At 40.9% G+C, this 13,218-nt stretch overlaps 1 protein-coding gene and 1 long non-coding RNA gene across 2 annotated transcripts in view; both read left to right on the top strand.

Moving 5' to 3' along the window:
- Positions 1–1,244: 1,244 nt before the first annotated feature.
- Positions 1,245–2,989, top strand: LOC139580230 (uncharacterized). Its single transcript, XR_011676008.1, has 2 exons — positions 1,245–1,331; positions 2,602–2,989. It is a non-coding gene; the product is annotated as an uncharacterized lncRNA (long non-coding RNA).
- Positions 2,990–5,970: 2,981 nt separating this feature from the next.
- LOC139581328 (uncharacterized) overlaps positions 5,971–13,218 on the top strand; it is a 35,945-nt gene continuing 28,697 nt past the window's right edge. The window contains exon 1 of the mRNA XM_071410949.1: positions 5,971–6,083. The gene's annotated coding sequence lies outside the window, so the exon portion shown is untranslated. The remainder of the gene's footprint in view (positions 6,084–13,218) is intronic.

The raw sequence follows: 13,218 nt of genomic DNA, 5'->3' as shown, positions 1-13,218 counted from the left end.
ATTTCTTTGTCAGTGGGCAAACGTACAAAATCAGCAGGGGATCAAATACTTTTTTCCCTCACTGTATATGTACATAAGGAAAGCCATAAACAGTTATTTTTTCCGAGGATGTCATGACCTCTGTCTATCCCCCATGTGAGGTGTGTGTGTGTGTGTGTGTGTGTGTGTGTGTGTGTGTGTGTGTGTGTGTGTGTGTGTGTGTGTGTGTGTGTGTGTGTGTGTGTGTGTGTGTGTGTGTGTGTGTGTGTGTGTGTGTGTGTGTGTGTGTGTGTGTGTGTGTGTGAGTGTGTGTCTCTGCAGGGGTGTTTGAAACAATGTTTTTTTCTTAACAATTCAACAATAGGAGGGCATATATACATAACGATACCCAAACAACAGGTGATTTTTCCTAGGGTGGGAATCAACAAAAATAGGTTTATACCCCTTACACCCCAAGGAGAGCTGCTCTCCAGGGGGTGGCTGTCGCAGTCAATCATGCAATCCTCTTTTTGAATGGGTAATTGTACTCTTTAAGTTGGGCCCTTTACTTATTACTTAAACAGATTCATTTTTACCCCCTAATAATTAATGCAGGGGGTTAAATCAGGTGTTTCTTGGTGGTCTTAAACAAATCTACTGTGAAACAAAAGCCTACACTTTACACACATGATTATTGAGTTAAAAAAAGACACCAGTAACATGTCAGATATTTGTTTAAATGTATTCATTTTTGAGTTTGCAACCCAATATGCCACTTTAAATACATCACAGAAGACTGAAATGTAACAAAATGCCTATTGAGCTGTACACTGAGATTCTCAGTTGGTCAATATTCCTCCTTGAGTGATTCCCCAACATCTTGTCAACATGTCCCCCAAAAATGGAACAGATATCTCATACCAATCCATCTTTATAGACATTTGTCCTTAACAAGGCCTAGGAGGCCCCTATAGTGTCCAGAAATCTCTCCAGAATGTCAAATATTTTAAGCATCTTTATTTCCATGCATATAACTTGTCAACAAGTATTTTTATGACCAAATTCACATTCTTTAGTGTAGACATTAATTTTTTTATAATTTTTTCATGACTGTTTGGTAGTAGATCCCTGAATGGTCAGAAATCTCTTCAAATAGAAGTATGTTTGTAGCACAACATATCTTACAGGGCGGCCCTCTTTCACTCTCTCATCATGTCACAAGCTGACAGGCTCCCAGAGGCAGGGCCATAAAAGGCCGCAGCTCACTCAACTGTCCCTTCCCTCTCCAACAGCCATCAGCCCAGAACAGCATGAAGACAGAACAGCTAAAAGATCATCTGGGAATCCTTCCTTCCTCATGGAGCTTTTTGAAGGTGAGTTGAATATTCAATGTGATGTTTGTATATAGATATATATTATTTAAGAATGATATGTCTTAATTGTTTTCATTGACATGTATGTTTTTCAAAATGAAGGCTATTTATCCATTGAACCATTGTTTTTATTCATACTGTTTGTAAACAATAGCTTCTGCCCTCTTAGGGTCTATTTGACCCTCTTATTATATCAAACCTCTCAGACTAGAAAGTATCATTAGAAAGTATGATTAGAAAGTATGATATGATTAGAAAGTATGATTAGAAAGTATGATTAGAAAGTATGATTAGAAAGTATGATTAGAACAGTCAAAACTGTTCGCTGCTCTGGCACCCCAATGGTGGAACAAACTCCCTCACGACGCCAGGTCAGCGGAGTCAATCACCACCTTCCGGAGACACCTGAAACCCCACCTCTTTAAGGAATACCTAGGATAGGATAAAGTAATCCTTCTAACCCCCCCCCCCCCCTTAAAAGAGTTAGATGCACTATTGTAAAGTGGTTGTTCCACTGGATATCATAAGGTGAATGCACCAATTTGTAAGTCGCTCTGGATAAGAGCGTCTGCTAAATGACTTAAATGTAAATGTAATTAGAAAGTATGATATGATTAGAAAGTATGATTAGAAAGTATGATTAGAAAGTATGATATGATTAGAAAGTATGATTAGAAAGTATGATATGATTAGAAAGTATATGATTAGAAAGTATGATTAGAAAGTATGATTAGAAAGTATGATATGATTAGAAAGTATATGATTAGAAAGTATGATTAGAAAGTATGATTAGAAAGTATGATATGATTAGAAAGTACGATTAGAAAGTATGATTAGAAAGTATGATTAGAAAGTATGATATGATTAGAAAGTATGATTAGAAACTACAATTAGAAAGTATGATTAGAAACCATGGCCAACTATGTTCAAACTGTGATTAGAAACAATAATTAGAAACTATGACAAACTATGATCAAACTATGATAATAAACTATGAACAACTATGAAGACATGTCTGTGTGTGTGAGTGATGATCTATTATTTAATTGTGTAATATTACTCTCTCCCTCTCTCAATGTATACCATTTCACTCAAAGTATACCAAAGTAACAAATATTTAACGTTTCAACATTCTGTATTGCAACAGTTCTGAAAGACAATGACATACAATTTTTAGGCAATTATTAATATAATGTGTTACATAGTGTGCATATGTGATAACTTTATGTAATATATTCTCTCTCTCTTTCTCTCTTTCTCTCTCTCTCAGGCTGTGAAAAAGACAAAAGACATGACATTGACTCCTGAGTGTTGAACTTTTGCCCACTCTACAGTCGCCCTGGTTATTATATGACCCTGAGGGTCATCTACGAACGTTGGAACATCTTGAATAACAATAAGGGGCACATGTACTCTTAAATGTCCACTCAGCACAACCCTCAGAGCATGGTTCCTCTATAATGTTGTTCCTAGGTTTATGACTTCTAGGGAGTGTTTCCTAGATGCTGTGCTTCGGCATGTGCATTGATAGGTCATAGCTTTTATAGACTGGGTTTCTGTAAAACACTTTGTGACAACTACTGATGCAAAAAGGGGTTTTAAGAAATACATTTGGTTGATGACAGATATGTATTATTATAAAAAATAATAGAACATTATTATTATCATAATCTTTATTATTATTATTATGTTACAGGTGAGACATACCCAGAAATGTCAACGTCTTGTCAAGTGCTCAAATCTGTACAGCAGCCCCAATATAATCACGTACAGTAGCTCCAACTTACAAGAATGTGTTTACCGGGCAGTGATGAAAACATTTTAAATGAGCTCTAATTCAAACATACAAGGCTATATTTGATACAATTACACCCCTTAAAATCTGTTGTTACAAAATCACTTCTCATTGTGTACATTTCAAGGTTTCACAAACATAAAACAACTATCTAATTAATGTTTCTCGAACTAACACACTGTTGAGTTTCCTATTTACTAAAGAACAATCATTAAGACAAAACACAAAAATATGTCATATAAACTGTATACATGTCTTTCTATACTGAAAACAGGTACATTCTGAAAGATTATGATGTTGTTGATGTGATAACACATTTTTTTATTCACGTCTCAATAAATAATTAAAAAGAATCGAATCCACAATTACATAATATGCAATGAACTACTGACTTTTTCATTTGTAAATCATTATTATAACCCAAATGAAACCTTCAGGTTTATATAGCCCTGGGGTGAATGAAAAAAGTTGTATATGTATTAGGTTGTTAAGATCTTAGATTACATGTAAAAAACAACTCAATGCTGAACTAAATCAAAATATGTATTTGTATTATAACCTCTGAAGAACGTGTCTACAACTCAAAAGTATTATTAAGAATGTGTAAGAAATTGAAATACATAATATATGTACCCCATCTCAATTTTAACAAGAGACATGTTCTGAACTTTGAAACCAAATTGTAAACTCTTTACACATACTTATGCTACTTTCACATAACAAAATACAATGTCAGTGTCAGTGTATGCATCCTTCGATGCTGTGGGGAATGTGTAATATATTGTACATGTTCCCCCCTATAGATATTCCTTAACATCCTAGATACTAGTACATTAGTAGTACATAACAGTGTAATAGTGTAGTACTACAGTACGGACATGTCTTCTGGATATGTGTAGTACTGTATATTAAACATCAGTGACTCTTTGATTCACCAAAGGTTCTTGTTCTCTACAGTTTAACATAAACAATATTTCACTCCACTCTAAAAATATACTTTTGGATTATAAACATGTAAATAAAAAATAGAAAAGGACTCTACTCAAGGGGGAATATTGACCAACTGAGCATCTCAGTGTAGAGCTCAATAAACACAATAGGCATTTTGTTACATTTCAGTTTTCTGTGATGTATTTAAAGTGGCATATTGGGTTGCAAACTCAAAAATGAATACATTTAAACTATATCTGACATGTTAATGGTGTCTTTTTTTAAGTCAATAACCATGTGTGTAAAGTGTAGGCTTTTGTTTCACAGGAGATTTGTTTAAGACCACCAAGAAACACCTGATTTAGCCCACTGAATTAATTATTAGGGGGTAAAAATTAATCTGTTTAAGTCATAAGTAAAGGGCCCAACTTAAAGAGTACAATTACCCATTCAAAAAGAGGATGGCATGATTGACTGTGACAGCCACCCCCTGGAGAGCAGCTCTCCTTGGGGTGTAAGGGGTATAAACCTTTTTTTGTTGATTCCCACCCTAGGAAAAATCCCCTGTTGTTTGGGTATCGTTATATATAGATATATATATATATATATATCCCCTCCTATTGTTGAATTGTTTAGAAAAAAACATTGTTTGAAACACCCCTGCAGAGACACAGACACACACACACACACACACACACACACACACACACACACACACACACACACACACACACACACACACACACACACACACACACACACACACACACACACACACACACACACACACACACACACACACACACACACACACACACACACACACACACACACACACACACACACACACACACACACATCCCTCACATGGGGGATAGACAGAGGTCATGACATCCTCGGGAAAAAACAACTGTTTATGGCTTTCCTTATGTACATATAGCCCCCTACTGCTGAATTGATTAGAAAAAAACATTGCTTCAAACACATTCCACAGTTCAACGAGGTCACTACCCATCAATCACCTTGACAGCTTTAATGTAAACACAGGCTTTACTTCAAAGGAACAGCTGCACTATCAGGTTACATAAACACTCACTCGATACCGTGAGAACTTCTGGACAGGAGGAACATATATGGGCATAAACACGTGACCCATAAAATACCTCATCAATCACTTTTTTGACACATGCCGTCTACTGTATTCTCTCTGTCACACCATAACTCCATCACCAAAAGCAATCCACTCCAAAGATAATACTCCAATAGGAATGCCCCTTTCACCCCTCTCATAAGACGGAAGAATGTCCACACCAAGGGATGATTTGAAAAGACATGGAAGAAGTGATGACTGATTGCTGGCAAATGTTTGGTCTACGCCAAACCCAGATTCGTCTGTCGGACTGCCAAATGGTGAAGCATGATTCATCACTCCAGAGAACGCATTTTTACTGCACCAAAGTCCAATGGCAGCAAGCTTTAGACCACTCCAGCTGACGCGTGGCAATACACATGGTGATCTTAGGCTTGTGTGCCGCTGCTCGGCCATGGAAACCTATTTTATGAAGCTCCCGACTAACAGTTATTGTACTGACTTTGCTTCCAGAGGCAGTTTGGAACTCGGTAGTGAGTGTTGCAACCGAGGACAGATTACTTTTAAGCGCTACGTGCTTCAGCACTCAGCTGTCCTGTTCTGTGAATTTTTGTGGCCTACCACTTTGCGACTTTTGTTTCCACTTCACAATAACAGCACTTACAGTTGACCGGGGCATCTCTACCAAGACAGATATTGCGAACTGATTTGTTGGAAAGGTGCCACGTTGAAAGTCACTGAGCTCTTTAGTAAGGCAATTGTACTGCCAATGTTTGTCTATGGAGATTGCATCACTGTGTGCTCTATTTTAGGTTCCCACTTTCACTTCTGTTTTGACTGAACAGTATATAGTAAGTGCATGGTTTGCGGGAGGCGGATTCAGAGAAACTGTTGTCAGACAAACTGAATGTATCTTCGAATCCAGGCCAGGATCAAGGTAACTGACAATATTTTCATATTTTTTTTACTTCTTTTATTGACCTAGTGAAACATGAAAATCTATACAAGGTGATGGGGACACATGAATATCTATACAAGGTGATGGGGATTTATGTGATGGTTTTGCAGCATATTTAATCTAATGGGCCGTTCCATATGAATTCAATCCCTTACTTTTTGGACCTGAATGCCAAAATACTCAGGAGATAAAGGTGCTCAAAGTTGACCCATTTTGCAGACCCCACACCACCATGAGACATGTCTTCATCACTGAAAAAGATAAACAGTTGAGTTTGATATAACTTGAAAGCTTTCAAACAGGGTTGTCAAACTATTTTTGAATTCTAGATTGTTTTTAATGTTGTTTTTATTTTTGGACATAAATGATCTTAAAACGTGCAAACTCAGATTTGTGTATTTTTCAGATATGTTGTAGCTTAGACCCTATTTTACATCATCTGAGGTGTTTTTGTTGGGCCCATCATTGGTTGAGACACAGCATGCTATTGAATACAGGGTGGCTGTCATTTCAATAATAGCAATAGAATGGACCTATCCCTTCAGACCACTGCAATTTAGCTGGTATACCATTGACATTTAAATTGAATTGAAATTTCAACTTCCAATTACCACCAGAAAGATGGCTGCCGGTACACCCACCGTTGAATATCAACTTCAATGGGAATCTCTATTACAGTGCCTAGAGAAAGTCAGCTGCTTAAAAATACCCAATAAATATTAAATTGTTTTCCTACAGATATACACAACCTACTTCACATTTCCAAAGTGAAAGAAAAATTATAGAAAAATGTCAAAATTGATAAAAATGCAGTCTTGAATGCATATGTCTTCACACCCCAGAGTTCAAACTAGGTGGAAACACCTTTGAATCAAATCAAATCAAATGCTATTTGTCACATGCGCCGAATACAACAGGTGTAGACCTTATAGTGAAATGCTTACTTACAAGCCCTTAACCAACAATGCTTTAAGAAGTTTAAAGAAAAAAAAGTGTTTAAGTAAAAAATAGAAAATAAAAGCAACAAATAATTAAAGAGCAGCAGTAAATAACAATAGCGAGGCTATACACAGGGGGTACCGGTACAGAGTCAATGTATGGAAATCAGAGTTCACGTACTCAAATCTGAGTAATGGCTTTGGCAGCCATTAGAGCTGTGAATTATTTTGGAATAAATTTTACCAACTTTGCTAAACTCTTTAGGGCAACATATATCCATTGTTTATGTCAAAATTACTTGAGCTCCGTAAATTTGGTTAGGAGTCAATGATGGACAGCATTATTCAAACTTTGTCAGGACTGAAACTATAGACCACTCAGGAACACTTACGACCTCTCAGTAGCTGTGGGTAAAATCACCAGGGAAAGCCATATTACAACCTATGTGTTGTGATAATTACGTTGTTTGCTCTATAACCTGTTAGTACATATGCCTTGCGACCGTGATATATAGTCCTAAAGGCCAAGACAATAAGAAGACACAGTGGCCGAATAAATTTACCCACACCTTTGTTTCATGACAAAACCAGAGAGCAACCTCTGTCCATGGAAGTCCACAAAGCATATTACATGTAACAAACAGTTACATGACCTACACACGGTCAACCAAGTTAATGTTTCCAACATTTATTAACTACTAAACAACTATTGATTTACAACCACAGAGAGTCTCAAAGAAAACAGGAGCTGCCTCCACTATTCCAGCATCATTTCAACTTCAACATTTCAACATCAATCAAATCACCTCTGCTTAGTCTAATACAGTGACAACTAAAAGATACCAAAAACAATTTGGTTCAATCAATGTAAGCTAAATATGATTTGGCTGTCCATGGTTCTGATTTCTGTGTGTGTGTGTGTGTTCTGATTTCTGTGTGTGTGTGTGTGTGTGGGGGTTCTGATTTCTGTGTGTGTGTGTGTGTGGGTTCTGATTTCTGTGTGTGTGCTTTCATGCAAGCAGAAAAAACATGTTGACTCACCCTACTTGTAGAGAAACGCCAATGCCATAGACCATTGAAGAAATGGTCTATGACTCCGTCATACGGCTTTTAGTTTTGGTTGTCTTTTTTTTGGGGTGCACCAGGACTATTCACAGCTGAGCTCACCCAGTTAAGCTCAACGTTGATTGGCTATTATTTTACACTTTTTTAGCAAGGGAGGCCAAATGCTCGCTGGCTTCCCTTGCATTCAATGCTACAGGCGGCAACAATGTCATATTATTTTTGACCAGACAGCACCAGATAGATGGGCTACACGTACAGAGACAGAGGGGCGCGGTTTTGCTATCCCCGGATGCTTTCTTCGGTGAGATACATTCAGCCTCTTGCGAATTGAAAGACAATTCTGAAACACAGATAAACAAAATATTATTTAAAGTATATATACAGTATGTTGTTACATTTTTGGGGAAAGCCTGGCTTCTTTTGGCATCCATGAATACATGCAACTGCTGCTTCTTAGAAAGCCATTCTGGTATGTCTTTGGCATTAAAATGTGTGTAATTGTCCTGCTTAAAAATAAAACTCTATCCCAGGGGTAAGTATTCAGAAGACTGAGGCAAGGTTTTCCTTAACTTTTTATCTGGGCTTTTCTCCTTTCATCTTTCTTTTGATCTTGACAAACTCCCCAGTCCCTGCTGGTGACGAGCATACCCATTTCTGAGTGGTCCAAACTCAGTCTTGACGCAAATTTGCTTGAAAATCAGAGACAAGGTTTGAATATTGCTGTCCATCAATGACTCCTAACCAAATTGAATGAGCTTGAGCAATTTTTACAAAAACAATGGATAAATGTTGCCCTAAGAATCTTATTCAAAATTATTCACAGCTGTAATGGCTGCCAAGGGTGTTTCCACCAAGTATTAACTCTGGGGTTGTAACGATTCTCCACTTCGTCTGAGGAGGAGTAGGAAAAGTCGGACCAATGTGCAGCGTGGTAAGTGTCCATAATTAGATTTTTAATAAATCAACTGAACACGGAACAAAATAACAAAAACACGAACAAACAACCGAAACAGTTCCGACTGGGATTGCACAATAAAGTCAGGGACTTATTTCCATTTTGGTCCATATTTTTTGGCATAAATACATATACAATTGCATAGATATAGAAACATTACAGAGATACAGACAATAAAAGGTTTTACTGTTCACTTTTTACATTCTTTTAAAAAGCGCCGGTATATAAAAATGTGTTCTTATCAGATAGACTAATTTAAAACAGTGAATATTAGAGTATCTGCTGTGGTATTATGCTGGTGGACATCTCTGACAAATAAAAAATAGTTGGATAGGTACCTGGGTCTGAGTACGTGATAATTTTGTCGATCAGATCACGTTGAATTAATACTACTCTTTTTTTGACACAGATAACCAGCCTAGCTGCTTAAAATGCTCGACCTCCAAATGAGTATGAGGGAGGAGTTTAAGGACAATGCTTACAAGCTTGTTTTGGCGGGTTTGTAGTTTATTCTTTAGATGTTTAGTGCTGCTGGTGAACCATGATGTGCACGCATAATCAAAGTGACACTGGACTAGCGCACTTGCCAGAGTCTTTAGTGTGTCTATAGGTAGGTTTCCATCCGATTGGCGACAGATTATTTTTATGATACATCACTTCCGGGTTGGAGCGAGCGGTCGCATTTGCGCTTTGGTCCGCAGGTAGTATAACTTTTCATTACATTTCATTACATTCAATTATAGTACAACGGTTTGATTTGTCTAATCTTAGCAATTTCTTCTTAGCTAGCTACATAGCCGTCTTTGTATCAAAAATAATTGCGTAATTATCGTATTACGTCGTCCTAACGCAGTCTACACTGCTATCTGCCCAGCAGCTAGCCAGCTAGCAAACGTCCACCGTCTACCGAATAGCAGCACTGTAGCAACTATTACACTCAACTGAACGACTTGATTAGTGTAGTGTTAGCTAGCTACATAGTTGTCTTTGCTGTCTTCGTATCCAAGATAATTGTGTAGTTTAGAGTGTGTAGTTTTAGAGTGATTATCTTAATTTACCGAGGTTAGCTAGCCAGCTATTTGTCGTCCTTAACATAGGAGACACTGCTAGCTAGCCAACAGCTAGCCAACGTCTACCGAATAGAACTTCCGCACTCAACAACCCGGTCGCATTCCGCTTCGCTCCACAGGTAGTATCACATTTTCATTTCATTTCATTACAGTACAACGGTTGGATTTGTTTGATCGTAGCTAGCTACACAGCTAGCTACATAGCCGTCTTTGTATCAAAGATAATTGTGTAGTCTAGAGCGATTTTCTAGGTTAGCTAGCCAGCTACTGTCGTTCTTTTAACGCAACGTAACGTAATCAACACTGCTAGCTAGCCAGCTAGCCCCCGAATAGCAGCACTGTAGAAACTATTACACTCAACGGAACGACTTGATTAGTGTAGTGTCAACAACGCAGCCACTGCCAGCTAGCCTACAAAGTCAACAACGCAGCCACTGCCAGCTAGCCTACTTCAGCAGTACTGTATCATCTTAATCATCTTAATCATTCTTAATCATTCTAGTCAATAAGATTCTTGCTACGTAAGCTTAACTTTCTGAACATTCGAGACGCGTAGTCCACTTGTCATTCCAATCTCCTTTGCATTAGCTTAGTCTCTTCTGTAGCCTGTCAACTATGTGTCTGTCTATCCCTGTTCTCTCCTCTCTGCACAGACCATACAAACGCTCCACACCGCGTGGCCGCGGCCACCCTAATCTGGTGGTCCCAGCACGCACGACCCACGTGGAGTTCCAGGTCTCCGGTAGCCTCTGGAACTGCCGATCTGCGGCCAACAAGGCAGAGTTCATCTCAGCCTATGCCTCCCTCCAGTCCCTCGACTTCTTGGCACTGACGGAAACATGGATCACCACAGATAACACTGCTACTCCTACTGCTCTCTCTTCGTCCGCCCACGTGTTCTCGCACACCCCGAGAGCTTCTGGTCAGCGGGGTGGTGGCACCGGGATCCTCATCTCTCCCAAGTGGTCATTCTCTCTTTCTCCCCTTACCCATCTGTCTATCGCCTCCTTTGAATTCCATGCTGTCACAGTTACCAGCCCTTTCAAGCTTAACATCCTTATCATTTATCGCCCTCCAGGTTCCCTCGGAGAGTTCATCAATGAGCTTGATGCCTTGATAAGCTCCTTTCCTGAGGACGGCTCACCTCTCACAGTTCTGGGCGACTTTAACCTCCCCACGTCTACCTTTGACTCATTCCTCTCTGCCTCTTTCTTTCCACTCCTCTCCTCTTTTGACCTCACCCTCTCACCTTCCCCCCCTACTCACAAGGCAGGCAATACGCTCGACCTCATCTTTACTAGATGCTGTTCTTCCACTAACCTCATTGCAACTCCCCTCCAAGTCTCCGACCACTACCTTGTATCCTTTTCCCTCTCGCTCTCATCCAACACTTCCCACACTGCCCCTACTCGGATGGTATCGCGCCGTCCCAACCTTCGCTCTCTCTCCCCCGCTACCCTCTCCTCTTCCATCCTATCATCTCTTCCCTCTGCTCAAACCTTCTCCAACCTATCTCCTGATTCTGCCTCCTCAACCCTCCTCTCCTCCCTTTCTGCATCCTTTGATTCTCTATGTCCCCTATCCTCCAGGCCGGCTCGGTCCTCCCCTCCCGCTCCGTGGCTCGACGACTCATTGCGAGCTCACAGAACAGGGCTCCGGGCAGCCGAGCGGAAATGGAGGAAAACTCGCCTCCCTGCGGACCTGGCATCCTTTCACTCCCTCCTCTCTACATTTTCCTCTTCTGTCTCTGCTGCTAAAGCCACTTTCTACCACTCTAAATTCCAAGCATCTGCCTCTAACCCTAGGAAGCTCTTTGCCACCTTCTCCTCCCTCCTGAATCCTCCTCCCCCTCCCCCCCTCCTCCCTCTCTGCAGATGACTTCGTCAACCATTTTGAAAAGAAGGTCGACGACATCCGATCCTCGTTTGCTAAGTCAAACGACACCGCTGGTTCTGCTCACACTGCCCTACCCTGTGCTCTGACCTCTTTCTCCCCTCTCTCTCCAGATGAAATCTCGCGTCTTGTGACGGCCGGCCGCCCAACAACCTGCCCGCTTGACCCTATCCCCTCCTCTCTTCTCCAGACCATTTCCGGAGACCTTCTCCCTTACCTCACCTCGCTCATCAACTCATCCCTGACCGCTGGCTACGTCCCTTCCGTCTTCAAGAGAGCGAGAGTTGCACCCCTTCTGAAAAAACCTACACTCGATCCCTCCGATGTCAACAACTACAGACCAGTATCCCTTCTTTCTTTTCTCTCCAAAACTCTTGAACGTGCCGTCCTTGGCCAGCTCTCCCGCTATCTCTCTCAGAATGACCTTCTTGATCCAAATCAGTCAGGTTTCAAGACTAGTCATTCAACTGAGACTGCTCTTCTCTGTATCACGGAGGCGCTCCGCACTGCTAAAGCTAACTCTCTCTCCTCTGCTCTCATCCTTCTAGACCTATCGGCTGCCTTCGATACTGTGAACCATCAGATCCTCCTCTCCACCCTCTCCGAGTTGGGCATCTCCGGCGCGGCCCACGCTTGGATTGCGTCCTACCTGACAGGTCGCTCCTACCAGGTGGCGTGGCGAGAATCTGTCTCCTCACCACGTGCTCTCACCACTGGTGTCCCCCAGGGCTCTGTTCTAGGCCCTCTCCTATTCTCGCTATACACCAAGTCACTTGGCTCTGTCATAACCTCACATGGTCTCTCCTATCATTGCTATGCAGACGACACACAACTAATCTTCTCCTTTCCCCCTTCTGATGACCAGGTGGCGAATCGCATCTCTGCATGTCTGGCAGACATATCAGTGTGGATGACGGATCACCACCTCAAGCTGAACCTCGGCAAGACGGAGCTGCTCTTCCTCCCGGGGAAGGACTGCCCGTTCCATGATCTCGCCATCACGGTTGACAACTCCATTGTGTCCTCCTCCCAGAGCGCTAAGAACCTTGGCGTGATCCTGGACAACACCCTGTCGTTCTCAACTAACATCAAGGCGGTGGCCCGTTCCTGTAGGTTCATGCTCTACAACATCCGCAGAGTACGACCCTGCCTCACACAGGAAGCGGCGCAGGTCCTAATCCAGGCACTTGTCA

The sequence above is a fragment of the Salvelinus alpinus genome, chromosome 7 (assembly GCF_045679555.1).
Source record: "Salvelinus alpinus chromosome 7, SLU_Salpinus.1, whole genome shotgun sequence".
NCBI classification, from domain to species: domain Eukaryota; kingdom Metazoa; phylum Chordata; class Actinopteri; order Salmoniformes; family Salmonidae; genus Salvelinus; species Salvelinus alpinus.
The sequence above is the reverse complement of the archived record's forward strand: the minus strand, read 5'-3'. Positions and strand labels throughout refer to the sequence as shown.